Source organism: Pongo abelii, chromosome 1 (assembly GCF_028885655.2).
Source record: "Pongo abelii isolate AG06213 chromosome 1, NHGRI_mPonAbe1-v2.0_pri, whole genome shotgun sequence".
Lineage (NCBI taxonomy): Eukaryota > Metazoa > Chordata > Mammalia > Primates > Hominidae > Pongo > Pongo abelii.
The window spans coordinates 195,304,577-195,317,879 of NC_071985.2; the positions used below are offsets into that span (position 1 = coordinate 195,304,577).

General features: G+C 50.5%; 1 long non-coding RNA gene across 1 annotated transcript; it reads left to right on the top strand.

The window, feature by feature from the left end:
- Nucleotides 1-2,307: 2,307 nt before the first annotated feature.
- Nucleotides 2,308-8,045, top strand: LOC103892953 (uncharacterized). Its single transcript, XR_657100.3, has 4 exons — nt 2,308-2,358; nt 4,625-4,978; nt 5,254-5,342; nt 6,253-8,045. It is a non-coding gene; the product is annotated as an uncharacterized LOC103892953 (long non-coding RNA).
- The last annotated feature ends 5,258 nt before the right edge of the window (nt 8,046-13,303 follow it).

The window sequence follows — 13,303 nt, forward strand, 5'->3', positions numbered from 1 at the left end:
GAACCTCATAGGAATGTTGTGAGGATTAAATAAGGTGCTGTATGAAAGCACATAGCCCAGGCTCTGGGCATGTTATAAATGGACACCATTTTCTTATTATTCTTGTTATTATTTTTTTTTATCACTACAGCCACCAAATTGCATGCTCCATGAGGATGAAGACTGTGCCTGACTTGTTTTCTCACTGCCTAGTACAGTGCCTATCACATAATAGCACTCAATACCTATTTGTTAAATGAACGAAGGACTATAATAATGCTGACTGATTAGGGCCAGTGTATGTTTAAAGTACCCAGGACTGGAGAACATTTGGAGATTTCAGTAGGTGAGGTTGCTGGAACATTTTTTGTCAAGTGTGACCATCTGTGTTCTCTTGAAGTTTTTCTTTTGCCACCTGCCAACTACTGCCCCACAGGCAGTGACTGCGCTGGAATTCACCCATGGGGCAAGGACTTCCACACCTGCCAGCAGTGCAGAGCCAAGCAACACCTTGCTCCAGATGCTGCACCTATAATTACGGCAGCTTTGACCCACAGCCCAGCTCTCCTTCATGGCAGAATGCAAACAGGGTCCAGCCCAATCAAAAGGTACACCCTATTAATATCACCCATGTAACAGATGAGGAAACTGAGAAACAGAAGGGTTACGTAAACTTGTCTAAGGTCACATGGCTAGTTAGCACTGAAAGTAGGATTCAAACCCACCTATTGCTTATCATATACAGATCATATGCAGATCTTATATACTCTGTAAGGTAGCTATTAATATCTTCATATACAGATAAGGAAGCTGAGGCTCAAGGAGGGTTAGTAACTTGCCCGAAGCCACACAGCTAGTACAGTAATCTTATATAGCATATGAGCATTTGATTCCAAAATTGGTACATCAGGCAAAAGTTGCATAGAATTCAAATTGCTCTTCAATTCCCTGAATTAGCCTAGTACAGTCATTTTTACCTAAACACCCTTGAGTTTGAGAGCAGATGAGCTGAACTGAAGGAAAGACAAGAAGGAAAGTCTAGGATGGGTGTGGTGGTTCACGCCTGTAATGCCAGGACTTTGGGAGACCGAAACAGGCGGATCACCAAAGCAGGTCAGAAGTTTGAGACCAGCCTGACCAACGTGGAGAAACCCCGTCTCTACTAAAAATACAAAATTAGCCTGGTGTGGTGCCGCATGCCTATAATCCCAGCTACTCAGGAGACTGAGACAGGAGAATCGCTTGAACCCGGGAAGTGGAGGTTGCGATGAGCCAAGATCATACCATTGCACTCCAGCCTGGGCAACAGAGCGAGACTCTATCTCAAAAAAAAAAAAAAAAAAAGGAAAGCCTGGAAGAAGGCATCAGGACATCAGAACACAACATCATTCAACTGCTTCAGTCTTTCAATCATGATTAGCCCCCTGGCACACATGAAGCAGGGAAGGAGATGTGAAGCATTCCTACCAGGCTCACTCAATTGAAATTTAATGTTAGTGCCCACTGGTCTTAATATATATGAGTAGATGTCATTGTTAAGCCGATTAAATGTGTAACATATGTAAAAGCACCTGCACAGTGATGAGCCTAGAGTAGGTGCTCAATATATGTGTGCTAAATTTGAATCTACAATCATTCATTCATTCAGTATGTATCGAATTTCTACTAGGGGCCAGGCCTCAGGGGAACAGCAGAGAACAAGACAGACAAGATACCTGTCCTTATGGAGCCAACATTCCAGTAGAGGAAACACACAATGAGCAAAGAAACTACTAGGTATACAATAAAATGTCAGGTAGTGATGGGAAGAAAAATAAAATGGATGGGGGAAAGAAAGTAGTGGGGCGGCTCTTAGATAGGGCAGGGAGGGACTCTCTGAGGAAGTGGCATCAGAGCCAAGAACTGGTCTGGCCCGGACAAACCGCCCACATGTGGACACCATTGTCTGAAAAGTACAAAACCTGCTCCCTGCCTTTCCAAATTCACATTTTATTTTGTAGACTCCACTGAACAGCCATCACTGCTATGCCCTTAGGCATTGGGCTCATGACCCCTTACAGTGGGAGGGTAGGGGTAAGGAGGGGCTGCTAATGTGATTCCTTTGTAAAAGGTGAATCAAGCTCATGCCCATCCACCTGACACCAGGGCACCGTATTTCTGTACCACAACACAGCTTCGGTGCTAGAAAAAATCCAGCTGTAGCTGTGGAGGCAAGACACAGCAATGACTTGAACCAGAATATTGATTCTAGAATCTCATGATGCCTCTGATCCTGAGGGTTCAGGAGCCAGGAAGCGTCCTGAGACACACCTAGCACTTCACATTCACTAAGACATGCGTGATCATCAAATCATTTGATTAATTCCCTTACTCTTACAGGTAGGCAGACTGAGGTCCAGAGGCCATGGGACTCTCCGCAAACCACAGAGCATCAGCGGTGACAGAGATAAGAACTCAGCTCTCCCAACTCCCAGTCTGGTGCTCTTTATACCAAAAGTCCACCTTCCAGTTCACGGGTAATCCAAAACTCTCGTTTGGTCTGGGGTTGTTTCAACAGCAGATGCGCTCGTCTCTGTGCGGGACCTGCCTCCCAAGGGAATACGGTAGTGCTGAGAAGAGGGTGTGGACCGACTAAGGGCTGAAGATGCCCTGGAGACCGGGTGGCGATGGTGAGTGTGCTTGCTGAGCCCAGGAGACGGACCGCAGCACCGGGCACTCGGGTGGGGTCCAGAGGAGAGGAGCCTCCTGCAGGGACAGCAAAGCTGACAAGAGGACAACATAAAGGCACTTCTGTCTTTACCTCGTATTGCCTTTGCAACACATCCATTTGGGTGCGGTGCAAAGCTTCTCCCGTTTTATTCCTAAGTCTGAAACTGCCTAGCGGGAGGAGGGAGAGGCGTGTTCTTTCATTCTCTAAGGCCCTCCCGTGTGCCGTAGGCTGGGAACTTCTCCTTTCTCATTTTATTTCCTTCACGCAACAACCTTGTAAGACGGTGATTCTCATCCCTGTATTACAGATGGGGCCCGGAGCTCAGTGTGGGGGCAGCTTGCGCAGCAGCCCCCTCCACCCTCTCGCCCCAGGTCTCCACTCAGAGGTGCAGCTGAGATTCCAGCCAAGGCCTGCAGAGCAGAAGCCTGTGCTCTCTGAGGCGTGGTCTCCCACGTGGCCAGCGGGAGGGCTCCTCCGGAAGGGTTTCCAGGGAGGCCATGAGGGCTGTCTAGATTGATAGCGAGTTCCCCACATCCTGTAACCCCCTCCCTGCCAGGCCTGTGCCCGCCGCTCTGGCTGCAGGCAGGGAGCGAGGCTGGGCGCTAATTTACACTTGTTTAACTACAGCTGCCGCCCTCCCGCCATGTGTCTATCCGCCATTTATTGCGCTTTCCAAAGCCCTGCCCGGCACTCAGGGGCATTTCCTGCCTGCGCTAATGGAGGAGAATAGATGCATTATATGTGAATAATGGATTATGATGATACAATTTGGGTCTCTTAGCTCTCACCGAGCCTAGGCTGGCCTTGCATTATTGATAACTTACACACACCTTCCCGAGCGTGTTTATGTAAATATTTAATAGGGAAAGCAAGTTAACCCATTGGTTTCAGCCATTTCCAGAGCACTAGAAGTAAGGGCCATGAGGGGTGACTTGGGGGGCCCCCAGCAGGAGTTAGTTCTCTTTGGAAAAGCCGGGAAGTTGCCAAGATGCTCACTTGGTCACAAGGAGTGTATGGCCTTGAGGTTTGGGGTTTTCCAAGAGCTGAAACAAAAGGGTAGGGCTATCTCACTGTGGGAGATCACCTCTGGTCAAGAAGACGAGTTGCCCAACACAGGCAGAGCAGGGCGAGAATGTTGGGATGAGGGGTGAAGATTACTGGAATGCAGCTGTGGTGGATGTCACCACTGAATAAATCGAACCATTGCTTCCTGTCTTACATGGCCGATTTCCTGTGCTTCCCCATGGCTTTCGCATTTCACACTCCATTGCATGTTGGAAGGCAATGCTTTAGAGACTGCCTGGGTTTCACCCTGGGCTCCACCACATGCCCACTGGACAGCAAGTTAGTTAATCTCTCTGTGCACTGGTTGTCACATCTGTAAAATGGGGAACTAATTTATTTGTCTCATAGGTACCCATTGTTGGTGCAAGAATTCAGTGAGATAATATATCTGAAGTCCTTTTACAGTGCTAGGCAATACTACCTATTACCATATAAGCCGCAACTGGAAAGATGCACATGCTTTCACATGGGTCTTCATGCCATGGCACACATTAGCCGGCAGTGTTTCTGAGTGGTGTAGAAAATAGTTGTGCATCCCAGACACAATGAAATATGGTTATTTTGCTAATATCCTGTTTCTGGCAATTAAACTACTATGTCTCCTTTGGGAAATCACGAGGGTGGGCATATGCCCCATCTGCTTATGCAGAGGGTGGAGGACCAGGCAGAATTGGGAGATCTGAGCTGGCCTCCCTCTGCACCCCGCCCCAGGCACCCGCCTCCTCTCCAGCTTATCTCCCCCATCCCCTTCCCAGGTTGCCATTGACAACCTGCCATTCTCAGAGCACGCTTCTGAGCTGCCAAGCCTTTGCACCTGCTGGCTCCTCCACCTGAATGCCCTTCTCTCTATCCTCTTCCTGGAAACCCCAGCTGCCTCAGGATATGGTTCAGTCATCACTTCCTTCATCCAGCCTTCTCTACCTCTTTGTCTTAATGTTGAAATGGCCAGCGTGTTCTTCTACCTGCCTGCCAGACATGCAGGCCCAAGGTACCAGGAGGCAGATGCTGACAGATGCATCTCAGTATGCCCAGCACCTCCACCACACAAGGGCTGTGCTGGTTGCTGTGGGAATGCTGCAGGGCATAAAACGGATAATGCTGGAGGGAGAAGACAGCAAACGCAAGGCTCAAGAAACTCTAGTATGTAAGAAGAGGACATGAACAATGGAAGAGGGAAGCCGCCATGCAGAGTGCCGGGGTGCACTTTTAAATGGGACAGTCAAGGTAAGCCTCACTGCAAAGGTGACCTCTGAGCAGAGGTCTGAGGGAGGTGAGGAACGAGAAGAGTGAACAGCTGGTATGAAGATCCAAGGTGGGAGTGTGCCCCTGGTGTGTTCAAGGAAAGCACCAAGGTGGGCATGGCTGGCACAGAGTAAGAGAGGGAGGTCTTAGCAAGCGGGGAGATTCAGGTAGTACAGGGCCTTGTGGCCTTGGCAAAGACTTTGCCTCTTGGAGGATTATAAGCAGGTGTGACTGGGTCTAGTGTTTGTGTTTTAAAGGGATCATCCTGGCAGCTATGTAGAGCATTACTATAGGGGTCAAGTACCGCAGCAGGGACAGCAATTAGTAGGCTACTGCAAGAGTCCAGGTAAGATGTGATGGTGCCTTATGCTAGGGTGGGAGTGGGGGAGGTGGTGGGAGATGGCCAGGTGCTGAGGTTCTAACAGAGGTGGAAAGTGGAACTGTCTGGGTTTCCTGATGGTTTAGGTATTTGAAGTGAAAGAAAGAGCAGAATCAAGGACGACTCCGAGGTGTCACCAGAAGGATGGAGCCATCATTAACCAAGTGGGGAAGACTGTAGGGGCGGTGGGGAACAGGTTTGCAGAGGGGAAGATGAGGAATTCCATTTGAGATGCATTATTAGACATATTAGATCTGATATATCTATTAAACAGCCAAGGGGAGAGTTTGAATGGGCAACTGCTTGTAGGAGTCTGGAGTTCTGGGAAGAGGGTCAAGGCTAGCATTAGAAATGTGGAAGCCATCAGCACACAGATGGATGAGCTCACAAGGGAGAGAGTGTAAGGAAGAAAGAGACACCGAGGCCTGAGCTCAGGGCGCTGCAAGGAGTAAGATGGGGAGGGAGGAGAACCAGCAAATTATGCAGGAAGAAGTGCCCATGGTGAAGGAGGAATACCCACTTGTTGAAACTTCAGTGCGTTGGCGCTGTAATAAACAATTATAATAAAATAGCCACCATTAATTGAGTACTTACTCTTTGTTAGACACTTCACATATAGTTTTCCCTTTGATTCTAAGATTTGGGAGTTCTCATTCCCATTTTACAGATAAGGAAACTGAGGCTCAGAAAGGTAAAGCTGCCTGACCAATGTTTCACAGCTAGTTATGGCAGCGCAGCAAAAAACCCAAGCTTCAAGTCAGCCCAACTAACATTTTTTGACCATCTGCTGGTAACTGAGTGCTCTTGGTAGACATGATCCTATTTAACACTCTCAATACCCTTGCAAAAATAGATGTCATTTCTACCCATTTTACAGGTGAGGAAACTGAGGCTTGGAGTCTCATTAAGTGACCTACCCAAAAGTTACCCAAGGAGAAATTGGCTCGCAGAGATTTGAATCCTGGTCTCCTGCCTTCCTTTAGACACTTGGGGTGCTCCCAAGTCTGCATTTGGAGAAGGGAATAGCATTAAAGTATCAGCTAGAGCTTCTCAGCTTGAAATCCTAGGCCTCTTCCAGAGGCCAGATGTTCAGATGGTACCACGGGGCTCTCCGCTGAGTCCTAGGCTGGGAGCAGAGAGGGAGGGGACTCTGTTACCAAATCCCAGGCTGGGCACTCCCAGGGAGTCCCTTCCTCCCCACCTGCCTGGCATCTGGCCTCCGCCAGCTCCTGCCTGGCTGCCAGATGTACCAGCTGTGGCTCCTCTCCACGGAGAGTCTCATTTATTAATTAACGTGGACGCCAAGGGGGCAACTTCTCAGGCCCAGCCTCAGAGCAGATCTTGGCACATTTTTCAGACTTTGTTTAATAATTTATCATCTTTTAATCATAAAAATAATTAGCACAAGAGCGATAATCTGTGCTCTGCCGAGAGCAGACCAACGGAGGAATTTTCAGACAGTGCCAGAACCCAGAGAGCAGAGCTTTGGCAGCGAGGAGAGGAAGGTTGGCTCCAGGCCAGGTGTCCTCTCCAGGACTGGCCCCTGGGAGTCAGGTGTCAAAGATACCGTCTGGCTTTTGGGGGAACTCGAGGACCACGCTGCTTTCCCGGGAATTTGAGGCTCCTGCTCCTGACTCTGACTTGGCTCACTGGATAGCTCTCTGGGAAGTTCCTTCTCTCTCTGGGTCTTAATTTTCCCACCCGTAAAATGGGAGTTCAATTAGATAATGCGTAAGGACACTTTTGTTCAAGGCGCCATGATCCAATGAGATAGCAAATGTAGAAGCAGTGGCTGTGGCAGTAAAGACAGTGAGCTGGAGTGCCCATGAGAGCCACGAAGACTTCCACAGTCCCTGCCGCCTCCCACCCCCACCGGCTTCTGCATCCCCAGGTGCTCAAAGAGCCCTGGGACAGACTCAGTTCTGCCAGGTATAAGCCGTGTGGCCTGGGGCAAGTCCATCTCCTCTCTGAGCCTCAGTTTACCCATCTGAAAAGAAAGAGTGATTGCTCATGTCCCGCAGCTCTCCCAGAGAAGATCCAAGGGAGAGATGACAGGGTTGCCCCTTGGAGACATTGATCTCATTCTGCCCCACATTTAACTGCTACTCCCTGTCCAGACTTTGGGTTCTAGAGGGCAGGGCAGGACTGCCTTATCCTCTGTGCCTGATAGCCCTAGTAGTGACCGAATGAGCTCAATGTTCTGCCAGTTCCAGCAACCTGTCTTGAGATTGTTCAACCTGTGCAGGCAGACGCATCCTCCCGCCAGGGTGGCAGCACGGTCCAGTGACTCTGGATAAAACCACAGCAGTTCAAGAAAGCAACTCCTCCTCTTCTTGTGGGGTCTTATACAAGCTGCTTTGCCTCCAGCTGCCTCAGTCTCTTCATGTGAAATTGGGGATATCTGTCTTAGATTGGGGGTCCCCTGAAGCAGACTCAGAGACAAGAATTCAAAATCAAGTCATTTATTTAAGAAGAGATCCTGGAAGCTCCAGTAGGGAGTGGAGAGGTGAGACTGGGAAGGGGAGGAGAGCAATGAAAGGCGCGTGAATGAGCTGGTGACCACGCTAGACCCAGGCCCACTGGGGCCATCTCAAGGACTGGCAAACTACAGCCCACAGGCCAAATCAGGCCTGCCTCCTGATTTTGTAAATAAAGTTTTATTGGAACACAGCCATGCCCACTCATGTCTGTATTATCTATGGCTGCTTTTCTGCCACAATGACAGAGTTAAATGGTTGCAACAGACACCATATGGTCCTCCAAGCCTAAAATATTGACTCTCTGGCCCTTTGCCAACAAACCTCCCCAGCCTCTGGTCTAGGACATAGCGTAGAACTGACCTCAGAGCTGTCTCCTTTGAAGGAGAGGAAGCTGGGCTCTTTATGCTTCCACCCCAGTCCATTGCTCACTGTTCCCAGGGGCCCTAACACCTACCCCCCTACACATACACTTCCAGTGCCAGGGAAGCACACTCTGGCAGCCAGAGGAACCCTACGGAAGAGTCATGGCAGGTATAGGGCAGTGAGTGCCCAGGGGAAGTTGGAGACTGGGTCATCAAGGGCCGCTGCTGCAAGATCTCACTAAACTGTTAGGAGGACTAGATCAGATCATACTTGGAAGTACCAAGAACAGAGAGTGCCCCCTAATACTCCACACCTTCCACCAACACCACCAGCCCCTAACCAAAGTCATTCCTGGCTGGCTCATTCCCAAATGATCTGCATTCATCTCCTTGTTGGGCCTCTGCCTGCCTGTCTTTCTTAGATGCTGCTGATTTCCGAGCCCCAGGTGACTCTGGTCCTGGGAAGAGGGTTCCTCTCCAGGCCCCAGCTCTGGTCACAACTGCACTTGCACTGTCCTCTCCGTGGCTCCGGCGGGCAGTCCTGCCTTTCCTGCTTCATTCTCAAGTGCCTCCTGCCTCCTGGGACCCCATAAGCCCACCCACCTGGGCTCTGTCCTCCTCGGCCTGAATTTTGGACCTGCTCGAGGTGGCAGGGGACACTGCCCTCTGGTCTCCATCCCAGCAGGTGAGTCTTCTCTTCCTGGTCAGTTATGCCACCCCTCGACCCCACCACCACGCTAAGTCAATTCTGCTCTTGCTCTCTTGTGCCACCCAGAGGCTGTCAGCACCACCTGGGCCCGGCCCTCACCTTTTACCCACCCCTCCTAGCGAGTGTTGTGGGCAGTCGGCTCTGGGCAGCTTTCAGAAAAGGACATAGGCAAATGGATTTGATGATCAGGGCTCAATCTGGGGTCATGGTCAGGGCTCAGTCTGCTCAGTTTAAGACCAAGGTCCGGGCCCAGTTGAGCAGAGGCCAGAGTCACGGCTCAGTCTGGGTTCCAGTTCAGGATTCAGATTGAGGCTGGAATCAAGGCAGAGCCTGAGGTCAAGGTCAGGGCTATACTTGGGCCGAGGCGCAGGGATCAGTCTAACCAAGAAGCGCTGCACACCCAACTGGTTTATCTAACCGCTTAGCCCAGGCCATAGCTCCTGGTCCTTGACTCACCCCCCGGCCCTCCCTGGGAACCTCCAGCGTGTCCCTCCCCACCGGGGTGCCTGCATTTCCATTCATGTGTGCGCCCTCCTGGCCAGGCGGTGAGGATTCCCAGGTCCATCTGTTTGCTGAGCTGTCGTGGGAACCAAGCTCAGCGAATGGGCCCGAGCCTGTCTCCCTCCGGAGCCTGCCTCCAGACTGTTGGCGTTCACGGCTCTGCCTCGCAGCCTCCGAGCTGGGCTCGCGCTGCTGAGTCCAAACGCCGTCCACTGCTCAGTTCCAGCCAGCCACCAAGCACTCCCCAGATGGGCAGGGACCGCGCCATGCCTGCCTGCCTCCTGCCTCAGGCACTGCTCGCTCCCTGCCAGAGGCCCAGAGGAGGTGCCCAGTCCCCAGACTCACAGCCCTGGGGGCCATTCAGGGCCAGGGGAGGGCAGGGAACCCACCTCCACCAGCTCCAGGACCCTGAGCACCATTCAGCCAGTGATTCCCTCCAGCCTGGCCACTGGCCCTGGTGAGGCCTGGCCTCCCTCCCTCCAGGTGCCTCTCGGCCTGTGTCCTCTAACCACAGAACTGCCCTGGGGTCTTGGGGAAGCCAAGGTGAGCCATGCAATATGACCCCCAGGGCCTCCGTCTGAGAAGCTCCAGGCAGCATGCAGTCCAGAATCAGGCAGCCCTGGGCTTGCATGCCGCTGGTGCCACTTCAAGCTGTGGGACCCTTGACAAGCTACTTTGTACCTCAGTTTCCTCATTTATAAATGGGCGCTTCTAGGTTGTAGTGAGGGCTATTAAAAGGTTTACACCCCCTGCAGGGGCAGGAGCTTTCAGTCTCCATCTGTTATCCTTGTCTGCCTGGCACCCCTGCCCCCTTCTTCTGGTTGTGACACCCCCTCCCTGTGCCAAGCTGACCCTTCTCCACAACCTGTGGGTCTGGTGGGGCAGCCAGTTCTGGGAGCTGGCCCCTGTGGCTGCAGAACAGGCACAAGCTGGCTCACAGATGGAAGCAGAGCAGAGACGGAGAGAGGCTGCATGAATGGCTGGTCCATTGACATCACCTGGACCCCCAGAACCCTACGGCCAGGCCCCCCCAAACCTCCCAAGCACAGAGCCAATACCTCCCTTTTAGCTGAAGCTGTTGGACATGGGCTCTTATCTCTGGTGACCTGGTGACAGGGTTCAGAAACAGCAGGAAGCACATATTATGGTTAAGAGCCTCGATCCTGAAGCCACAATATTGGAGTTCAAGTCCCAGCTCTGCCACTTCTTAGCAGTATCACCTTAGACAAGTTACCCAAGCTCATGGGGTCGCAGTTTCCTTATCTGTAAAATGGGGATGACACTAGTACCCACCTCCCAGGGTGGTTATGAGGATTCACTTAATTAATATATGGAAGACATTTAGAATAATACTTGGCTCATAGTAAATGGTATATAAGTGTCTGCTAGTATTTTTATTTTTTTAATCATCCCCTGCTCAGTTGTCCAGTCTAGAGGACAGGATGGGATACTCGACAAATATTTATGGGGGCCCTACTGTGTGCTCCACACTGTGATGCACTGGCCATAAGGCTGCTGTGGGCTCCATCCTCAAGGGGCTCACTGCCAGTGAGGTTGGGTGGCCGAGGAACTACTGCTCCAGGGCCGCCAAGATGAAGCTGCACCCACGGCACCCACGGCACCCACTTGGCACCCACTGCACAGTGAGCTGCTTTCTAGGAAGCCTGTCGGGTGGCCAGCCAGGGTTTGGGCCAGGGCTCCCAGTACTCATTTGGTCCCTGGAATCTTTATCTGATGCTGGGGAATTCTTTCTAAGCAACTGGGGCCTCCAAGACCCTGCTGACCAGGATCCCTGAGAAACCCCCTTATCCTCCCCAAACCTGACATCCCCGGCTCTCACTCAGGACCCTGGAGAACAGGGGATTGTGGACACATTAAGAAAATCATGCAGCGATCTGGGAGAGAGGGTACAGGCTACAGCGACGAGTGGCCAGAAGAGTCTCACAGGGACCCCAAAGGACAGAAAGTGACTTTGTTGTGCAAATAGGAACATTGAGAGAGGAGGAAAGATGCAAACTAGGGCAGACTCTTAAGTTCGTGTAATTAAGCACCCCTACCCTAGGCCATATCAAGAGGGGGTTGTACCTCTGATGGAGATTCAGCTGAATGGACAGAAAACCTGGGTCAGACAGCCAGCAGCTTCCTGGAGAGCCAGATATCCCAACCTGAGCCATCTTGGAGACAGAGGGTCTCAGAGCAGTGGACAGAGAAAGGCAGACTGAGCGTGTTCAGGAAGTGTCAGGGTCTGCACGCTATTGCCAACCTAGTATGGGCACCAGTTCCAAGTTTTGGTTAATTAAACTTTGCAATATAATTTTTGCAAAATTATATGATAATTGTGTGATAATAGTTATTAATAGTGACATTTGTATCACAGCAAGAGGCTATATGGCATGATGGTTTAAGAGTGGAGCTTCAAAATGCCTGGGTTTGACCAGTTTCACTACTTAATGGTTGTTTCACCTTGAAAAAAACCACTTCCCCTCTCTATGCAACAGTTTCCTCATCTGTCGAAATAATGAAATAACGTAATAGTATTCACCTCATAGAATTGTTAAGAGAATAACATCAGTCAGTCATTACATGGGAAGTCTTAGAAGAGAAACTGACACATAGTAAGTGCTCAATAAATGTATATTACTTGTTATTGAGCACTCACTATGTATCAGGTACTGTGCTAAACACTTCATTTGCATCATTTAATTTAATCCTCACAACAATCTATGAGATAGGTGCTCTTTCAGCCCCCATTTCACTGATGAGAAAACCAAGGCACAGAGTTTGCCTGGGCTCCCGTGGCTCTTAAATGGCTAGCTAAAATTCAGGTTCAAGATTGTCTGAATCCAGAGTTTAAACTCGCAATCAGGAGTCAAATACAAAAATGGGGATAACAGAAATGGGACCTAGCAGAAAACAAAAAATCAAGCTAGTTGTGTACAGTAGAGACGTGGGGGCTGTGGTGAACTGAAACCCTCATACCCTATCTAAATGGAGCCTGAGGGGCTCCAAGGGCTGGCATTGCGGCTGGGCCCCAAGCTGAGTGAACCAAGTCCCCTGACCATACAACCTGGAGGCAATCATCTTCGAGAGACCATTGAAGCCAGCCTCCCATGCCCATGACCCTGCGTCAATGCTCAGAGTGTGAGTCCATGGGCCATTAGTCTTCCTCCACACCCACCAGCCTCATAATGCTGTTGTGTTATGTCCTTGTCCCACTTCTCCACTCCCCCTCTCAACCCCTAAACTCTACCTGGAGCTGGAAATTCAGAGAGTCTTCCCTAAGGGTTCCCTCCATCTCCTGCGTTAACTAGAACCAGGAGGTCCTCCCCTGCAGCCCCCCAGAGATGTTGCTGTCTGCTCATTTACTCTGTAAGAATCAGAGGTGGAGTTGGTATCCATCTTACTCTCCATTGCTCCTCTTTGGCCTAGAAAACAGTGCACCTTTGAGGGCCGTGCCATTCAGCTCTACCGCCCTTTCTCCTTGCCTCATTGCAGTAGACATTATTGTTGATATGATCAGCCCCCAGAAGCCTTTGGCACCTGGCTGAGGTCTTCTTTTTCACTTTAAGATTTTATTTCATACTTTTTGCTTTTTTACCCTGTGCCTTTATCTTGGGTGAATTCGACATCCACAGGAACTATCCATGCAGCACGTAGGCTTCTCAGGTCCTCAATCTCATCTCCGATAACCCTCTCTCCCACTTCCCCCAGCCACTCATTCCCTGTCTCATCACAAGCCTTGCCATGACCCCAAACTGCAGCCCCCAGCATCACTAACTCAAGCATCCTGCTCTCTGACCAACCTACTCTACTTCTTTAAAGCTTGCATCATGGTCCTTCTTTAGCTTCCTCAAAACTTTCATCAACCTTTTCATC